This window comes from Sorex fumeus, unplaced genomic scaffold, assembly GCF_029834395.1.
Source record: "Sorex fumeus unplaced genomic scaffold, SorFum_2.1 ptg000001l, whole genome shotgun sequence".
Taxonomy (NCBI): domain Eukaryota; kingdom Metazoa; phylum Chordata; class Mammalia; order Eulipotyphla; family Soricidae; genus Sorex; species Sorex fumeus.
Genome location: NW_026606058.1, coordinates 9,586,716 through 9,603,875, shown reverse-complemented (window position 1 = coordinate 9,603,875; position 17,160 = coordinate 9,586,716). Strand labels below are relative to the sequence as shown.

General features: G+C 44.0%; 1 pseudogene; it reads right to left on the bottom strand.

Annotated features, from left to right (window-relative positions):
- Positions 1 to 1,532: 1,532 nt before the first annotated feature.
- Positions 1,533 to 16,071, bottom strand: LOC130026349 (RAD52 motif-containing protein 1-like; annotated as a pseudogene).
- Between the last annotated feature and the right edge of the window lie 1,089 nt (positions 16,072 to 17,160).

Here is a 17,160-nt window from a genome sequence, read left to right as displayed (position 1 = left end):
CCCAGTAACGTCTCCATTGGAGACTTTGTTGTTACTGTGTTTGGCATATCGAATACGTAACGGGGAGCTTGCCAGGCTCTGCCGTGCGGGCAAGATACTCTCAGTGGGATACTGGGCTGGAGTGATAGCACAGAGGAGTTGAAATATTGAGTGTAATTAAATACTGTGAATAACTCTTTGAGAAAAGAAAGAAACAAAACTAGCACTCTGGACTCTTCAATAGAGACTTGTGCTGCTGGGACCCAGCGGGGGTCCATGGTGGGGACTTAGCGCCAAGCCCTGTCCACTATGGGCAGGGCGGGCCACAGTAGCCCTGCCCCCAGCAGCCCCACCCCTCGGGCAAGCCCCATTTGAAAAAGCATGGGCGCATTCTGCGCAGGCACAGTGACATGGGGCAAATTTAAGTTTTCCGGGGAAATCATAAAGGTTAGTGGTTTGGAAATCGCTCCAACTGGACTTGGAAGGCGTATTTCATATGTCAGATCTTCAACCTGATCTTCAGGTTGTTCTATAGCTCTTGGTGGAATCATACTCCTAGGATGCAAAGCCAGAGGCGTACTCTCATCGAGGGCGGGAACCAAAGTCCTAGAAAACTTACCAGGGCAGTACTTGTTAAAACCTTAAAGAACCCAGAGTTCGCCAGGGGCTGAAGGGTAGGGGGTGATACAGTGGTAGGATCAGGGGAAGGTGAAAGCCAGGGCTTAGGGGACCCTGGGGGGCCTTGGGGGACTGGGGGTAGGACTCTCCCCCCGGAGTGGAGCTCCCTGCACCAGCAGCCAAATTGGCTGCCAAGTTAGGAGACAAGAGGATAGGGAGTATTTTCCAGTACATTTTCAAGCCTAGGTCTAGGCAAGAAGGGCCTAGTGTCCTCTTCCAGAGGAGCTAAGTTCCAATAACTTCATCAGCACGATGAACGCCAATTGAATCCTATCTCCAGTTTTCATGCGAAATAGTGAAGGCAAGCAGTTTTGAAATGCGGGGCTGAAGGGTAGGGGGTGATTCAGCGGCAGGATTAGGGGAAGGTGAAAGCCAGGGCTTGGGGGGCCCTGGGGGGCTGGGGGTCAGGGGGACTGGGGGTAGGACTCTCCCCCGGAGAGGAGCGCCCTGCAGATGGGTAAGGAGGCAAAGGACTGCAAATATTTGTAATACCATATCCATGGCAAAAAAATTGTCCACTTCCTGAGCCTGAGGATTAAGGCAGCTGGGGCACTACATGTGCATGCCCTTATCACACACGCCCTTGGCAACCACAGACCCTTGGCAACTGCGTAACCCACCCCCTCAGCATCTTTATGAGCCATTAACTGGCCTTTACTGGATCTGGGCAAAGCTGGCCCCTCAAAACCAGCAGGACCCAGGCTTTCCTTCTTCCCCCAAGGCACCAAACACATCCAATCAGGTCCTCTACCCCACCCCCCTTGCCTCCCCTCCCACTCTTGCCACCCAACAGGACTGGGAGTGCCCACTCCTGCCCTGAGGGTGGGGGAGGAACAGCTTGTCCCCAGACAGGGAACACTGGTGAATCAACAGCACTAATCCAGCTGTGGTGGTCTTGGTGCTTCCTCCTCACTACTGAAATCCAAGAGACATTCTTCCTCCCCTTGGCCATCCTGCTTCCAAGAAAGGTAGCTGACCTGCAAAAGGAGCACTACTTTGGGTGAGTGGGGGTTCACAAATGTTGTCATTTCCTTTAAGCTCTTAGTCTCTCTGATTATTTATCACTCTCCTAGAGAGGGGATAGCACGGAATCAGGGACACAACATTTTCTGAAGCAGGGCTCGGGGGCCAGAAACAGTTGATTCTAGGAGACCGTTCTTAAACTGAATGAACAGCCATTTGCACTTCTTTACACCGGCCTGGGGAAATCCCCCTTTCTTGCATGGAACTCAACATAAATTCATGGAGAAAAAGGAGCAAGCTCCTTTCTAGAGGGCTGCCCTTCTAGCACTCGGAGGGAACACTTAAGATGTTCACATCAGAAAGTGACAAGGCTCTCTTGCAATACTGTAACTAGCACCCATTTTACTTTCTTCACAGTCCTTCTTCTCATCCATATCAGTTCTTATTATCTCACACTTCCAGAATATAAATTCCATGAGAAGGGGCTTCTTCCCACTCTCTAGTTGAGTAGAGAGCCCCGAATGGAGTTGGTTCCAAGAGTAGCCTCATTTAGGGCTAGTTTTCTGAATTCTTTGGCATTAGTACGAAATGTCTTCTCACCTTTCTTAGTAAGGTGGACATTGTTATCTCTTTGGGGGCCACACCTGGAGGTGTTTGACGCTGTACCTGACAGTGCTCAGGAGGCCATGCAGTGGCAGGTATCAAACCCAGGTCTCCCTCATCACAGTCCATGTTCCAGCCTGATGAACTATGTCTCAGGCTCCTAAGCTAAGTCTTTTAAGACCCAATTGTAGGTGTTGGAAGTTTTCTTGGTGGGTCTGATTTAAACTATTTTAAAAATTTCTTTGCAGGACTAGATCAATAGTTCAAAAGATTGAGCACATGCTTTGCACAAGAAAGGTTTGAATTTGATCCCTACCATCACCTGGTCCCTCGAGCACTTTGACACGTGATTATAACAAAGAGCCAGGCTGGGTAATTCCTGAGCGCTACCAAGTGTGAACCCCGCTACCTTACCCACAAATAAAATTTATTTTACAAAGGAAAGAAAAAGGCTTTCAACAAGAGGAAGAGAACCACCTTCTCTCTCACTTTCTTCCCTAACTCCCTAACTTTGGAAACAAATTTTCTGACTTTGGGCCAAGTTAATTACTTATATTCAATTCCAAATTTGTTCCCAATGATATGAATCACATTTTGCCGCCCACCGCCTCCTGCATCTCTAGAACACACACATTTAAATAGTGTATTCATATGCTCTCCTGGAAATTAGCAAATTAATTCCTAATTTGGAATACGGTGCAATTGTTGAACAGAAAGGTTCTTTCATAAAATAGTTCATAGGAGATATATATGAGATGCTGAGCTCTAGGTATGATATCATACTTGGAAAAAAATGTAACTTTTCAAATGCTGTAGCATGATGACACATAAGGCCCCACATTCCTAGACCCTGTTTAAGTGGAGTTCAAAAAGGCATTTTTCTGCATCTGGGCCCCGCAGTGGGTTACCGGCGCCCTGCCACCCCAGAGGGGGAAGGGTGCTGTCCCTCCATCTGCTCCCCCTAGAAGGCTTGGTGGCCGCCATCTTCCAGACGCCATTGGAGAGTCAGGTTTGGGCCCTCAGTGAGGAGACACATGGGGCCTCACAGGATGGGGGTGGAGCTTGCCCTTTCCTCCCCACCCCAGCGAGACCCCGAGTCACCTTCCACGAACGGCCTCTCTAGCTCCTGATGAAGCTGCTTAATGGCCATGATCCCAGAGACTCAGGAACAAATCTCGGAACCCAGCAGGTTTTGGCAGAAATCCCTCCAGATTTAATTGTTAAAATTTTGGAATTTCAAAATTGCGCAGCCACTGCTGTGGCAGTGCGGCATCATATGTTATTCAGAACCAGCAATAGAAAAAAAGTTGTCTACGGTTGTCTTTTTGGCAGATATGAGTGTTGGAGTAAAATCCCAAATAATAATGGTAGGTCTGGTGTCAAAATATTGAATGTAATCAAAGTAGAGAGAGAGTAATGTAGAAATCATCTGCCCCACAGGTAGGGGGAGGGTGTGGGATGGGGTATACTGGGGATTTTGGTGGTGGAGAATGGGCACTGGTGAAGGTATGGGTGTTTCATTGTATGACCGAGACTTAAACCCGAAAGTTTTGTAACTGCTCTCATGGTGATTCATTAAATAAAATTATAAAAAATGAAAAAAAAGAGTAAGGTGGAGTTCATGCCCAATTCAACCAGCGTAATCTGTGGCTGCTATTTATGTAGCAGTACTCGTACATTAAAAAAAAAAAAAAAGGATTTCTCTGACAGAATGCAGAGGGCACTCAGAACTCTCTATTTTTCAAATAAGGGCCAGGACTTCAGGGAAACTTCAGAAATTCTCTGAAGTAAAGTTTGAGAGTTTCATATTTTTCTGGGAACGGTAGAATCGCTAACACATGGTAAAATCTTCTAAAGTCTGCTCATTATTTTGAATTACAGACATCCTGCATATTTCATCCTTGAGTTTTTCTCTTCACGTACTTGAACTAAATCATGTAGTTCTTCGGTTCTGGCATCAGTGAGCTCCTCAAAAAGCCGATATTCCACAGCTAATTTACCACTTTCTGAAATAAAGTTAACAAAGATCAATTCAAAATTATTGGCTAAAATATTCTTTCTATGAAGGTAGTACACAGTGATAGTGGGTGTGTACTTCCTTTATACATCCAATAATTTTATTTCTAAAGCATAAGATAAGAGTATTTTCCTTGTCAATGCAGACATTAAGTTTGGTTCCTTTTGCTTCTCTGTTTTGAGGTCATTCTCAAAGGTGCTCAGGGATTATACCCACTTAGTTCTTGGAGTCATTCCTGGCAATGCAGTGCTGAGCTGGAACTGAAACCTGCTTCCTGCATGCCAAGAATGTGCTCAGCCTGTTGAGCTATCTCTCCAACCCACTGCTTCTTTCATTTCTTTTTATTTGGGGTTTGTAGATCCTACCCTCTGGTACTCAGGGACTGTTCCTGGCTCTGTGCTCCCGGATGGTACTAGAGGGGACCATATGCCGTGCCAGGGATATGCAAGGCTCTGGTACCATCTTCCTAACCCCCCATTGGTTCTTAAAAGTTATTATAGTTGATAGAAATTTTACCAGATGACCACAGAAGTCTCTTTTGCTAGAAAATTGCCCAGACTGCAAGGCTGAAGTCAACCCAGGAGCTACTCGTGTAATAAATAAGGTCTCTGACAACTGAAAATTTCTGTCTCTAAGACTGCAGGGCTATAAAGCAAGGAGAGCAATTCTGTTTGTGGATTCTGTACGGATTATTCAGTTTCCTTTGGGCACAGCCGGAAATATCCATAGCACTAGAAAATTCCATAAGAGGAAAAAAATTAAAAATCTTAAATAGGGGGCTGGAGCAATAGCACAGCGGGTAGGGCGTTTGCCTTGAATGTGGCTGACCTGGGTTCGATTCCCAGCATCCCATAGGATCCCCCAAGCACCGCCAGCAGAATCACTGTGAAGGTTCACAACACATAGTTGGTTGTTAAATAGACTCACAAACACTCAATATGTCAGTGCTGAAAACCAACCCCGAACTGATTCCAGTTAAGTTTCCTCTTCAGTAGGAAAACAGTAGCAATAATTAGAATATTTCGTCCTTTAGTAAATTCTAGGTAAGTCTTTTTAAACATTTATTTTTATTATTTAATGTTTTTCTTATTTTTTTGTTTTTGTGGGTGACACCCAACGATGCAGGGTTTCCTCCTGGCTCTGCACTCAGGAACCACTCCTGGCGGTGCTAGGGGACCATATGGGATGGTGGGAACCGAACTCAGGTCAGCTGCATGCAAGGCAAACACCCCAGCCACTGTGCTATCGCTCCAGCCCCTTTCTTTCTTTCTCTTTTTAATGAATCACTGTGAGATAGAGTTACAGACTTACAAACATTCGTGATTATGTTTCAGTCATACAATGATTGAGTACCCATCCCTCCACCAGTGCCCATTGTCCACCACCAGTGTTCCCAGTATCCCTCCCATGACTCCCTCATTCCACCGCCCCTCCCCCCCATGGCAGGACTATTCCCTTTTAATCTCTCTCTTCCTTTGGGTGTTGTGGTTTGCAATATAGGCATTAAGTGGCTATCATGTTCGGTCTGTAGTTACCTGCAGCACACATCTCTCATCCCGAATGGGCCCTCCAAGCATCCTTTACTTGGTGGTCCCTTCTCTATCTGAGCTGCCTTTTCCCCCAGCATGCGAGGCCTGCTTTCGAGCTGTGGAGCAATCCTCCTGGTCCCGATCTCTACTATCCTTGGGTGTTAGTCTCCAATTCTGTTACTTTATATTCCACAAATGAGTGCAGTTCTAGGTAAGTGTTATTTACTTTTACAATATAAGGTAAGCAAAACTAAAAGTATATTTTTTCAGAAAATTGCAGCTTAGTGAGGCAGGGAGGGCGTTTGCCTTGCACATGGCTGACGTGGGTTCGATTCCCAGCATCCCATATGGTCCCCTGAGCACCGCCAGGGATAATTCCTGAGTGCAGAGCCAGGACTAACCCCTGAGCATCACTGTGTATGGCCCAAGAAAGCAAAGAAAAAAGAAAAGAAAAGAAAATTGCGGCTTAGAAATACCTTCACATATATGTTTAGAGACCTACAGCTGCATTTTAAAAAGTAGAGGGGCCAGAGTTCTATTACTATGGGTAGAACATTTGCCCTGCATGCATACAACGCAGGTTCAGTCCCTGGCACCCCATGTGGTTTCCCGAGTCCTGCTAGAAGTGGTACCTGAGCACATAGCTAGGAGTAAGCCCTAAGCGTCAGCAGGTGTGGCCCAAAAACCAAGAAAAGAAAAGAAAAAAATGGACAGAACTAGTACTTAAACAGAGGATTCTGAAGTTTAGAACCACTATTCTCTTCTGCTTTATTGACAAACAATTGAGAAAGAAGAATTGGATCAAATATTCTCTCTACAGTCTAAACTATTCTACATTTATACATTGGGGGTAATATTTGCTGTAATTATTTTTCACAGATTTCACAAAGAACAAATTTGTGACTACTCTGTAAAGCATCTAGAAAATAGAGGAATAGGAAGTACTTATATTTCCATTATTTCTCAAAATCAATTTATTTGCTCTTCAAGTAAGAAAACTGCAGGACTTCAAGACAACCTACAAAAGTCTTACCTAAACCACAATGAGCAGTTTCTGAAATGCATCTGACACAGTCTTTTGAATAGCAAACTTCTGAGTGGTCTTCCTTTTCGTAAGGAATGATAATGATCCTAAATCCAACCAAAACAAATGGATTTACTATGCCAACCTCTAGAATTGATTTTTATGACCTCTGAAAGGGGAACTGGGGCTGGAACTCTAGTACAGCAGGTAGGGCGTTTGCCTTGCATGCAGCTGACCTGGGTTCGAACCCCCGCATCTCATGTGGACCTCCCAGCACTGCCAGAAGTAATTTCTGAGTGTAGAACAAGGAGTAACCCCTGAACATCGCTGGGAGTAACCGAGAAGATAAAAAGGTTATAAAAATAAAAACAAAAATAAAAAAATAAAAAAGAGAACTACATCACGATCTTAATGAGTAAGGGAAGGTACCACGCAAGGCTATGTCTCAAAGGTTCTCTGGTAGGTATATTCTGTCAGGGCTATTACCATACATTTTTGCTGTCTGATCTATTCTGGACATTCGTAAACAGGTAAACTCGAAGGGAATTAGTCAAGACCATGGCACAAATCTCATACTGATTATGTATTTCAAATGGGCAAATTGAAGCTAGACACCTATGGACTCCTCTACTATACACTAGGAACTTGACATACCTCACACCACTAATAATCCAAGAGTATCACTAAACATTTGATGGGATTTAAAGTAGAAGGCTACCAGTCATACAGGGACATATATTTTTACAGATGTGTGTATATATAGGAGTGTATATATACACACACAAACACACACACAAACAAACAAGGCTCAACCTTTAACAACATGTCAGTAACCTCTTATTGAAGGGCTTAATGGTCCCTGGGGGAAGTAGAACAATCTTCACATACTTTCCTCTAAGGAAACTTTTTTGGAGTATTTTCAGTAGTTGATTCAGAACACAATACAAAATAAATTCTTTCGGTTCTGCTTTGGGGCAGGGGTTCAGGTTCGAGATGGAAACATACAAAATATGGTGGTAAGAAGGTGTACTGGTGGTGGGATTGGCGTTTGAATATTAAATGTAATCAAATATTTTGATTTTAGCACAGAGGTAGGGCGTTCGCCTTACAAGCGGCCAACATGGCCGACCCGAGTTCGATTCCTCCGCCCCTCTTGGAGAGCCCGGCAAGCTACCGAGAGTATTCGATATGCCAAACACAGTAACAACAAAGTCTCCAATGGAGACGTTACTGGGCCCGCTCGAGCAAATCAACGATCAATGGGAGGGCCTTTACCTTTTACCTTATAATAATAAGTTACTTTATAATAATCACTGTATCACTGTCATCCCGTTGTTTATCAATTTACTCGAGTGGGGGCCAGTAACGTCTCTATTCCTTCCAGTGATGAGATTTTAGCAGCTTCTTCCAATGATTGGAGCACTTTCAGGATAAGGGGAATGAGACTTGTTGGTATTACTGTTTTCGGTATATCGAATATGTCACAGGGAGTCCCCAGCCTCTGCCCGTGTGGGTAGGATACTCTCAGTAGCTTGATGGGCTCTCCAAGAGGCAAATATTTATATATTTCTCTCTATGACTTGTTGCCTACTGTCTGAACTCCATCAAATATGGTGTGGCAATTATAGAAAATGGGTAGGAAGTGTCTTCTAATGTGAAAGCGCCCTGGCCTGGAGCGTGGCGGCAGTTGGGTAGTGGGACAGGAAGGACTCTCACCTGCCCCTCTCTGGAGTGCCTCGAGGAAAACAGCCTGGCATGGAGTCGATTACTTTGCAAAAATTATAGTGTTCTGGGCTTGAGCAATAGCACAGTGGATAGGGCATTTGCCTTGCAGGCGGCTGACCCAGGTTCGATTCCCAGCATCCCTTATGATCCCCTGAGCACCGCCAGGAGTAATTCCTGAGTGCAGAACCAGCAGTAACCCCTGTGCTTCACTGGGTGTGACCCAAAGAGCAAAAAAAAAAAATATTATAGTGTTCAAAGCAGACCCGAGTCACCTGGATACCGCAGCTAGGAATAACGGAATTGGATAACTGGTAATTCTAGAGCTAATATATCCCGATGGGCGCTGAGCCCATTCCCAGGGGATGAGTGCACTTCTCAGATTAAAAACCAATCTGGTCAGCCTCCCCTTGGTTCCGGCCATGGGGAAGTGCAGGCGGCTTTGGTGATGGTGACTAGATAACCTCAGGCAGATGGCACGCCCCTACCCCCCACGGGGTGTGACAACCCATTCAAACATCTGCCCTATCACCTATCAACTTCAGGAACTTGAGGAAGATTTGGTAGTGGAAAGGATGAGCTGGTCTCTCCCTAAGATTCACCTACCAGAGTCTGTTCCAGTTCTTTCACTAACAGTGCTGCCTTTAATTTAATACCCTAAGCCTAAATGCCACAGATTCTGGGGGGAAAAACATTTTTATTTGGGTATTTCATTGTCAAAATGAAGATTTCGCTGGGATAACAGACAATTACACATGATCTGTATTTGAAAAATTACTTTGGAACAAAGAAGACTGTTACCCCCAAATAGGAGAAACACTATTCCCATCCCTATACCCCTAAGGTTCTTGGTAAGCAGACAGCTCTAAAATTGTGAAGGGTCCCCAGGTCCTTCCCCCACCAAAAAGAAAAGGTTCTGTTGGTTACTACCTAAGATTTAAACAAGTATTATTAAAAGCATCGGCCCATGGCTTTAGCAGCTTACTTAGCAAGGAGAGGGCAGTTTGTGATGTATCTGAAAATATGATGAGAGAGAGAGAGAGAAAGAGAGAGAGAGACAGAGAGAGAGAGGGAGAGAGAGAATGAATTCTTACCCACACCCCCATTCCAGTCCCCACAGAGACCTTCCAGTTTATCCAAAGTCTCCTCGGCTCTGCCAACTCCAGGGCTCTTGCCAAAGGACGACAAAACCACCTCTAAAGCACAGAAGATCTTCACGCTTTGCTTCTGAAGTGGTGCCACAATATCTTCATTTTCCCTTTCTTCAAGTTCAGAAAGATCCTGAAGCTGTTAAGAGTTCAGATTGAAGGTCCTTCTGAACATCTCAATGTAGATTTTAAAATGTTTAATTAGATGCCACTCAATGCCTCTTTCGCAAACCACAGCACCCAAAAGGAGAGAGTGAACTAAGGGAAATGCCCTGCCACAGAGGCAGGGTGGGATGGGGAGGATGGGGGGGTGGGAGGGATAGGTATTCGATCATTGTATAACTGAAACCCAAGCACAAAAATTTGTAAATCTACAAATGTACCTCATGGTGTTTCACTATAAAGTTCTAAAAAACAAAAACGTATTTCTGGAAAAAAAAGTTTAATTAGAAATAAAAACGAAACTCCAGCAATCCTTGCCAACCGTTGAAGTAACCTGTGACTTCAACATTAAACAAAACTTCCCAGCCATGAACATACAGAGCACACAAGACTTGTAGAATATGGACACCACCGTCAACTCACTGAGACCTTATTGATTCTGGGGTGTGACCGGTGATCCAACACTTTCACTTAGACGACTCTCATCTATCAGGTCTGCAGGTTCTCTGAGCCTGCTGGGGTAACACCCCACAGAGCTGGGAGTCGTGCAATACTCAGGACAAAACCCAGGGCCTTGAACACGGTGGGCACAAGTTCCGCACTTGAACTCTCTCCCCGCTTCGTACCTTGACAATCCTTTTAGACCATCCATTGAAACCAAAATATTAGTTTGCCAGTTCCTGGCACTGGGAGCTGTTTAGGGCAAGTGTAGAATGTCGAACTGCTTTATGTCTGCTGAGACGAACCTAAAGACATAAGAGAGATACCCGAGATTAGGAACGACTTCCCACAGAGATCTAATTCAGCCCACCCAAGACTTCTCAGTACAAGTTTCATAAAGTGGCCGTGAAGAGCAAATCAAACAAACTTTGCTGGTTGCTGTAGTTTCAGAGCCATACTCAGCAGTAATCAGTTACTCCTAGCTCTGTGCTCCGAGATCACTCCAGGTGGTGGTTGGGGGAATCATGTGCGGCTGGGGATAGAACCAGGTTGGCAGCAAGCAAGGTCAGCCCATTAACTCCTGGCCTATTTCTTTGGTCCTTTAAACAGTTTAGGCATTAAGTTCATAGGAAGCACTAATACGTATTATTCTCAAGCCGTGATACTTTTCTGCATTATTTCCAAAATCTCTGATTAATCTGAGCGTGTCCCTGACTTCTGGTGGCAAGTGAAACTATAAGCTGTAAGATCTGCAAGATTGTAGATAAGCAAAAGAAGTAAATTGCTTCAGTGATTCTATCTAGAAGCTCTTGCTAGAAGCTCTTGCCTGTAACTATAACCTGAAAGATAGGTAAGATAGACCTGCCACCAAAGCAAGACCTCATCTACAGCACTCCTCTCTCCAAATTATTAGCCTTGCTAGAAGAGACTATAGTTTCGTTTATTTTTTGTTATACCATTTTATAAGCAACGATCACCTGCATTTCTCGAGAAATGGTCTCGTTCCTGACGTTCCATTCACGCTCAATGGGATGAACATCTCCGAATGCAACAGTTATGTGTACCTAGGTCGACAAGTCAACATGACGAATGACCTGGCACCTGACTTGCGCAGGAGAAAGAGAGTGGCTTGGAACGCCTTCAAGAATGTTGAAGAAATAGCTAAGAGGACAAAGAACCTCTGGCTCCGGGCACATCTCTTCGATTCCACTGTTCTTCCTGCATTATCATATGCCTCAGAGACCTGGGCCCTACACAAACATGATGAGAACGCTATTCGAGTCTCCCAAAGAGGAATCCAAAGAGCTATGCTTGAGTATCATGCTTCACTCAAATGAGAGAAAAGAATCCGAAATTTCCACCTTCTTCAACGGTCAAGAATCAGGGATGCTGTCTCATTTGCCAAGGCGTCGAAAATCAGATGGGTTGGACACGTAATGAAATTTGGAGATGACTGCTGGACTAGAGCCATTACGGACTGGATTCCACGGGACATCAAAAGATCATGTGTCCGTCCACTTATGAGATGATCAGACTTCTTTATCAAGACCCTGAATGATCGATTTGAGGCTCTTCGTGTTCCTAGAATGAGCAGATGCCATTGGGCTACAATAGCACGCGATAGGGATGAATGGAGACATTGCTGGCGCCCGCTCGAGCGAATCAATGAATAACGGGATATCAAGTGACCAAGTGATCAAGATCATCTGCATAAGAGATTCTTTATAAAATACAAAATACCTGTATTCTAACTTCACTAAATACATTACTGTGGACTTCTTATATCATTAGTTCTTAAATGACAATTTTAACTTTCAGCCAATATGTACTATATGAACTTATTAATAAAAATTCAAATGCAAGGGTGGAGAGATAGTCCAATGGGCAAGGCATTTTTGCATTGCATGTGGCCAATCTGGGTATGACCCCCAGTACCCCATGTGGTGCCCCCAAGCCTACTAGAAGTGATCCCTGAGTGCAGAGTCAGAAGAAAGCCTTGAGCATTGCAAAACATAAAAGAAAAACTATTCAAACACAAATAAAAGCAGAGCAATACTAATTATTGATTTGTTTCATGTGCCTATCACTATAACCAGTTTATAAGCACCTTGAGTGCTCAAAGAATCCATATTGTATCCTTTCCTCATTCTCTGAAGCAAGAAAAGTGTGTTACTCACAAAGGCTTGATAGTTTGTTGGTTGAGAGAATAAATCAAGGAATGAGAAAAGAGAACAAAATTAGTTTCTCCAACCTAAAGCTGCCTGAGGAGAGGGAGCAATGAAGACTGATCTTTGAATGCTTACACCACAGACTGGCCTGGACCTGTAGTGACTGCAGTTTTGTCAACTTAGGAAGCTTCTGAAGGGTTCTGAGACCCTGGAGAGGAGTTACCTTAATTTTGTAACAGTTTTTTTTTATTCATTTTTTTGCTGGTAACTATGAAGAAATTCTCTGATGACTTGAGTCTTTCCTTCATTTTACATTAAGATCCCCTTTACTTTTCTGTACTTATAGGAGGCCAAAGATAGACAAGAACAATGGGTGCTCTCCAAGTTATAAAAGAACCTCTCATGGAAATGGATAATTTTCAGAGATAAGGTAGTAATCCCAGCCTGTGCATGAGAAGATCAAACTAGAGTACCACCTTCACAACTACATACTGATTTACAGAATGTTGCCATTATCACTATACTGGTAATGAATCTTATGCCATAAAAATCTCAACACCATATTTATGAAACTCGCCTTCCTCCTGGGGTGCCCTCACTCATGCAAGGTCTATGCTCTGCCACTGAGTCACATCCCTGTTCCTACGAAATGGTCTTAATAGCCAATGAGAGAAAGGGGTGGGAGGAGTACCACTCATTAATTACAATGGATATAGCACTGTAGCACTGTCCTCCATTGTCCATAGATTTGCTCGAGTGGGCACCAGTAACGTTTCACAACAAATTGTGAGATTCTATTACTGTTTTTGGCATATCGAATACGTCATGGGTAGTTAGCCAGGCTTGGCAGTGGGAGCGAGATACTTTCGGTAGCTTTCGGTAGCTTGTAAAGCAAACGCTCTACCCGCTGTGCTATTGCTCCAGCCCAAAATGGATATAAGTGTATTTATTTATTTTGGGGTTTGGGGCCACACCTGGCAATGCCCAGGCTTCATCCTGGCTCTGCACTCAAGAACCCCTCCTGGTAGGTCTTAGGAGGGGATGCCAGGGATCCAACCAGTGTTAGCAAGTGGAAGCCAAGAGCTTTCCCCCTCTTTACTATCACTGTCCTCCCGTTGTCCATCGATTTGCTGGAGCAGGTCCAGTAACGTCTCCATTTTGAGACTTGTTGTTACTGTGTTTGGCATATCGAATACATCACAGATAGCTTGCCAGGCTCTACTGTGCGGGCGAGATACTCTTGGTAGCTTGCCGGGCTCTCGGAGAGGGGCGGAGGAATTTAACTCGGGTCGGCCATGTTGGCTGCGTGCAAGGCAAATGCCCTACTGCTGTGCTATCGCTCCAGCTTTTCAATTGCTATGGCCAAAAACGTTTTCAAATCCAGCTGTAATATGACCGTGAGATGGCCAGAGTCTAGCTGCAGCTTACTGTCTGCAAAGCAAATAAGGTCCATGAGACCTTGATTTCACTCCTAGGGGTTGGAGTAGGGGCTGAAGCAGGTGTTGGGTCTGCAGAGGAGCAGAAGAGTCTGTGGTCACACGAAGGGGTGTTCTCATGTCTGATCAAGTCGCAGGCAAGGACAAAAGGACGGGGAGTGAGAATGACCACAAGAGAAGCCACTTCAGGGAGCCAATCAGAGGAGGCTTAGAATTATCATGTGAAAGGCTTGGAAACCATAATTCTCATTCATATATTCAGAAGTATGGGAGGGGGTGGGGGTCTGCACGGGAAAACAGCGGAGCGGGGGACCCCTAGGTTCTAACCCCATCCCCTCCACACCCAACCCTGCTCCACCAAAATTGAACCGAACCACAGAAGAATGGAAATGGGCCAGACAAAAGAATGGGACTAAAGATGGAATTCAGGAGCTGGAGACCGTGGAGCCCCAGGAGCACCCAAAGGGAAGAATGTTTTCAGTGGGAAATGGGAACACAGGGTGGGCACCGGGAACAGTGGGCGGAAGACAGAGCGATGATGCTGGCCGTGAGTCCCTCCAGGTAGCAGAACTGTCAAGCACATATTGGACCCCCTCAAAGCCAGGTGGAGGCTGTGAACTGGGCTCTGACGCTTCCAGCTAGTCTCTTACTGCAACCAGCCTCGGAGTTTCTGCAGAAGACAGCCTGTGGGGACTCGCCGTGTGTTGCCTGGATACTGGTAGACACTGCAAGGCAGCGGGAAGCTGGGGGGGCAGGGGGTATCTGGCAGTGCAAGGTGCCCCAGCCCAGCACTGCTTCCCATGGCCCCCATCCCAGCCAAGCGCCAACCCACCTTCAGCGGAGAGGACTGGAAAAGCGGCTGCAGGTTGCAGGCCCATTGGGCTGAGTGGGCGGCGCACGCGAATACAATGTGACCACGGCCTAGAACCACGGATGGGGTGGCAGCAGCGCTGGGGAAGACCCGCACGGCATTCAGAAGGCGAAGCGGGGAAGGCTGAGGACAGAGAATGTTGCAGGGACGCCGCGGTCACCCACCGCACAGAACTAGAATTTCCTCCATCTAGAATATTTCTCTATACCCTCAAACCCAATACAGTAATACACACTTCTCTAATACTGCATACTGTTTTTCTTCTATAGTCTAAACGGAAAGTTTTTATCTATAGAACTGAGGTTGCATGAAGGTTGGTGTGGGGAGGGTGGAGAATTGGGAAAGGTCCTTGAGACATCAGTCAAAGGAATTAGTCGCTGGTGTTACGTGTGGTACTGCAAAGATGTATGCACAAAATCAATGATTTACGATACTGTAAATCCTGGTATCACAATAAAATTGACATAGTTAAAGATTTTTTAATAAGAAAGCACTGAAACAAGCTATATTTAGCATCACAATAATTTTACATACCAAAGTAATATCTGATTTCATATTAATTCTTGTAATTCCCTAGAAACGATAATATTTTTATCTAAAATATGCCTTTTCACACTTAGGACCTCACACATTTACCTCTTTGTGTTTGCATTACTGATAAGAACTTTGTAGCATTTTACTAATCACCATTTACATGGTACATGGTAAAAGACAAGTAATCATTTTTTTAAATATTCCACAAAACTCTGAAAATCTTAACTTTAACATGGCACTTTCAGAAATTTAAACTGCAGCTTAAAAATATCAACTGCGCTCAAACACATTTTCATTATTTTAAAAGATCCTACAGACAACAGTAAGCAAAATGAAAAAAAAAAACGTGAGCTGCACACAGTAATGAAGTTGAATGACTGGAGAGCTTGCTCAATGGGCTGACCACATGCTTTGCATGCAGGAGGCCCATGTTTAATGCCCATCACCACCAAGTTCCCATCATCAAAAGAAGTCCCCCCGAGCACCAAGACAGGAGTATTCCCCAAGCACCAACAGATGTGGTCCCGAAACAAACAAACAAACAAACAAAAAATACATACCCTATTCCCTAATCAATATTTCTACAAGACAAGCAATATTTAAGCACATTATCAAGGTAAAAAAACCAACAGACTATACTTATCCAACTCAAACCCTTATTCATTCAGAATCACAAATTAAAATGGAAAAATGACCTCTACTCCAAACCAGAAAAAAACTCTTCAAAACAACTTTGCAGTAAAGCAGTATACATATCAGCAAGGTATTCATGAAGGCTACCTTCAATGGAAACCATCGTTTCCTTTATATTCTTTACTTTTAGAAGTTTACTGCAAAGAGACAAAAGTATATGGAAGCTGGAAGTTTACAAAGGAACTTTCTTTGTTCTATTCAAGGAAAATATAAAGAACCAGTAAAAGTAAAATTCACTTTCCAGAAAATGTTTCTAGTCATTGTAAATAATAGTAAATCCACAATTTTTAAGAGACTCTTTTCTTAAAGAATGCCCAAACTGCAATACATACAACATTCAAAGTTATAGAGATATTCAGATTGCCATTTTCCTTACCATTGTTAAAAAAAACAACAAGGAAAATTTAAGCCTCCAATTTTGATAGATTATATTATGGTCTATATAATAGCATAACCTGTTGGAAGAACTTTTATATCCAACAAACAAACATAGACTATGACTCAAAATAAAATCACAACATAGAGCAAGAACTTTACTTTGCATTTGTTAGTATAATAGGGTACAAATTCACATGCTTGCAAAAGTGGAGATGAAACAACAATCAGCAAACTTGTAGGTCACCAGGAAGCTGAAGGTTTGGGAAACAGAGAAGCTATTTCCACTTTAATCTTGTCCCTTGAGTAGTGGCATAGGAGAAGACTCAAGAACAAAAAATGAGAGCAACCAAGGATAATTTACTAAAATTCACCTTTAAAAAAGACTGAATCTGGGGCTGGAGCGATAGCACAGCGGGTAGGGCATTTGCCTTGCACGCGGCTGACCCAGGTTCGATTCCCAGCATCCCAGATGGTCCCCTGAGTACCGCCATGGGTAATTCCTGAGTGCAGAGCCAGGAGTAAACCCTGTGCATCGCTGGGTGTGACCCAAAAAGTCAAAACCAAAAAAAAAAAAAAAAAAGATTGAATCTGCCATCTTGGATCTCTGCACCTGGTGTAACTCCCATAGTACAGTCTTTGGCATAAGTTAAATAACATATTCCCCATTCAGATGCCATGTAATTTTGAATTGATAGGCCATACAAATACAAACTAACTGTGGCTAGTCAGTAACTTGTAGCTAAATATCAGATAAGCATTAACATAGAACTCTGAAAGGGAAGGGGAAAAAATACGATAAAAAGAATGGAATTTT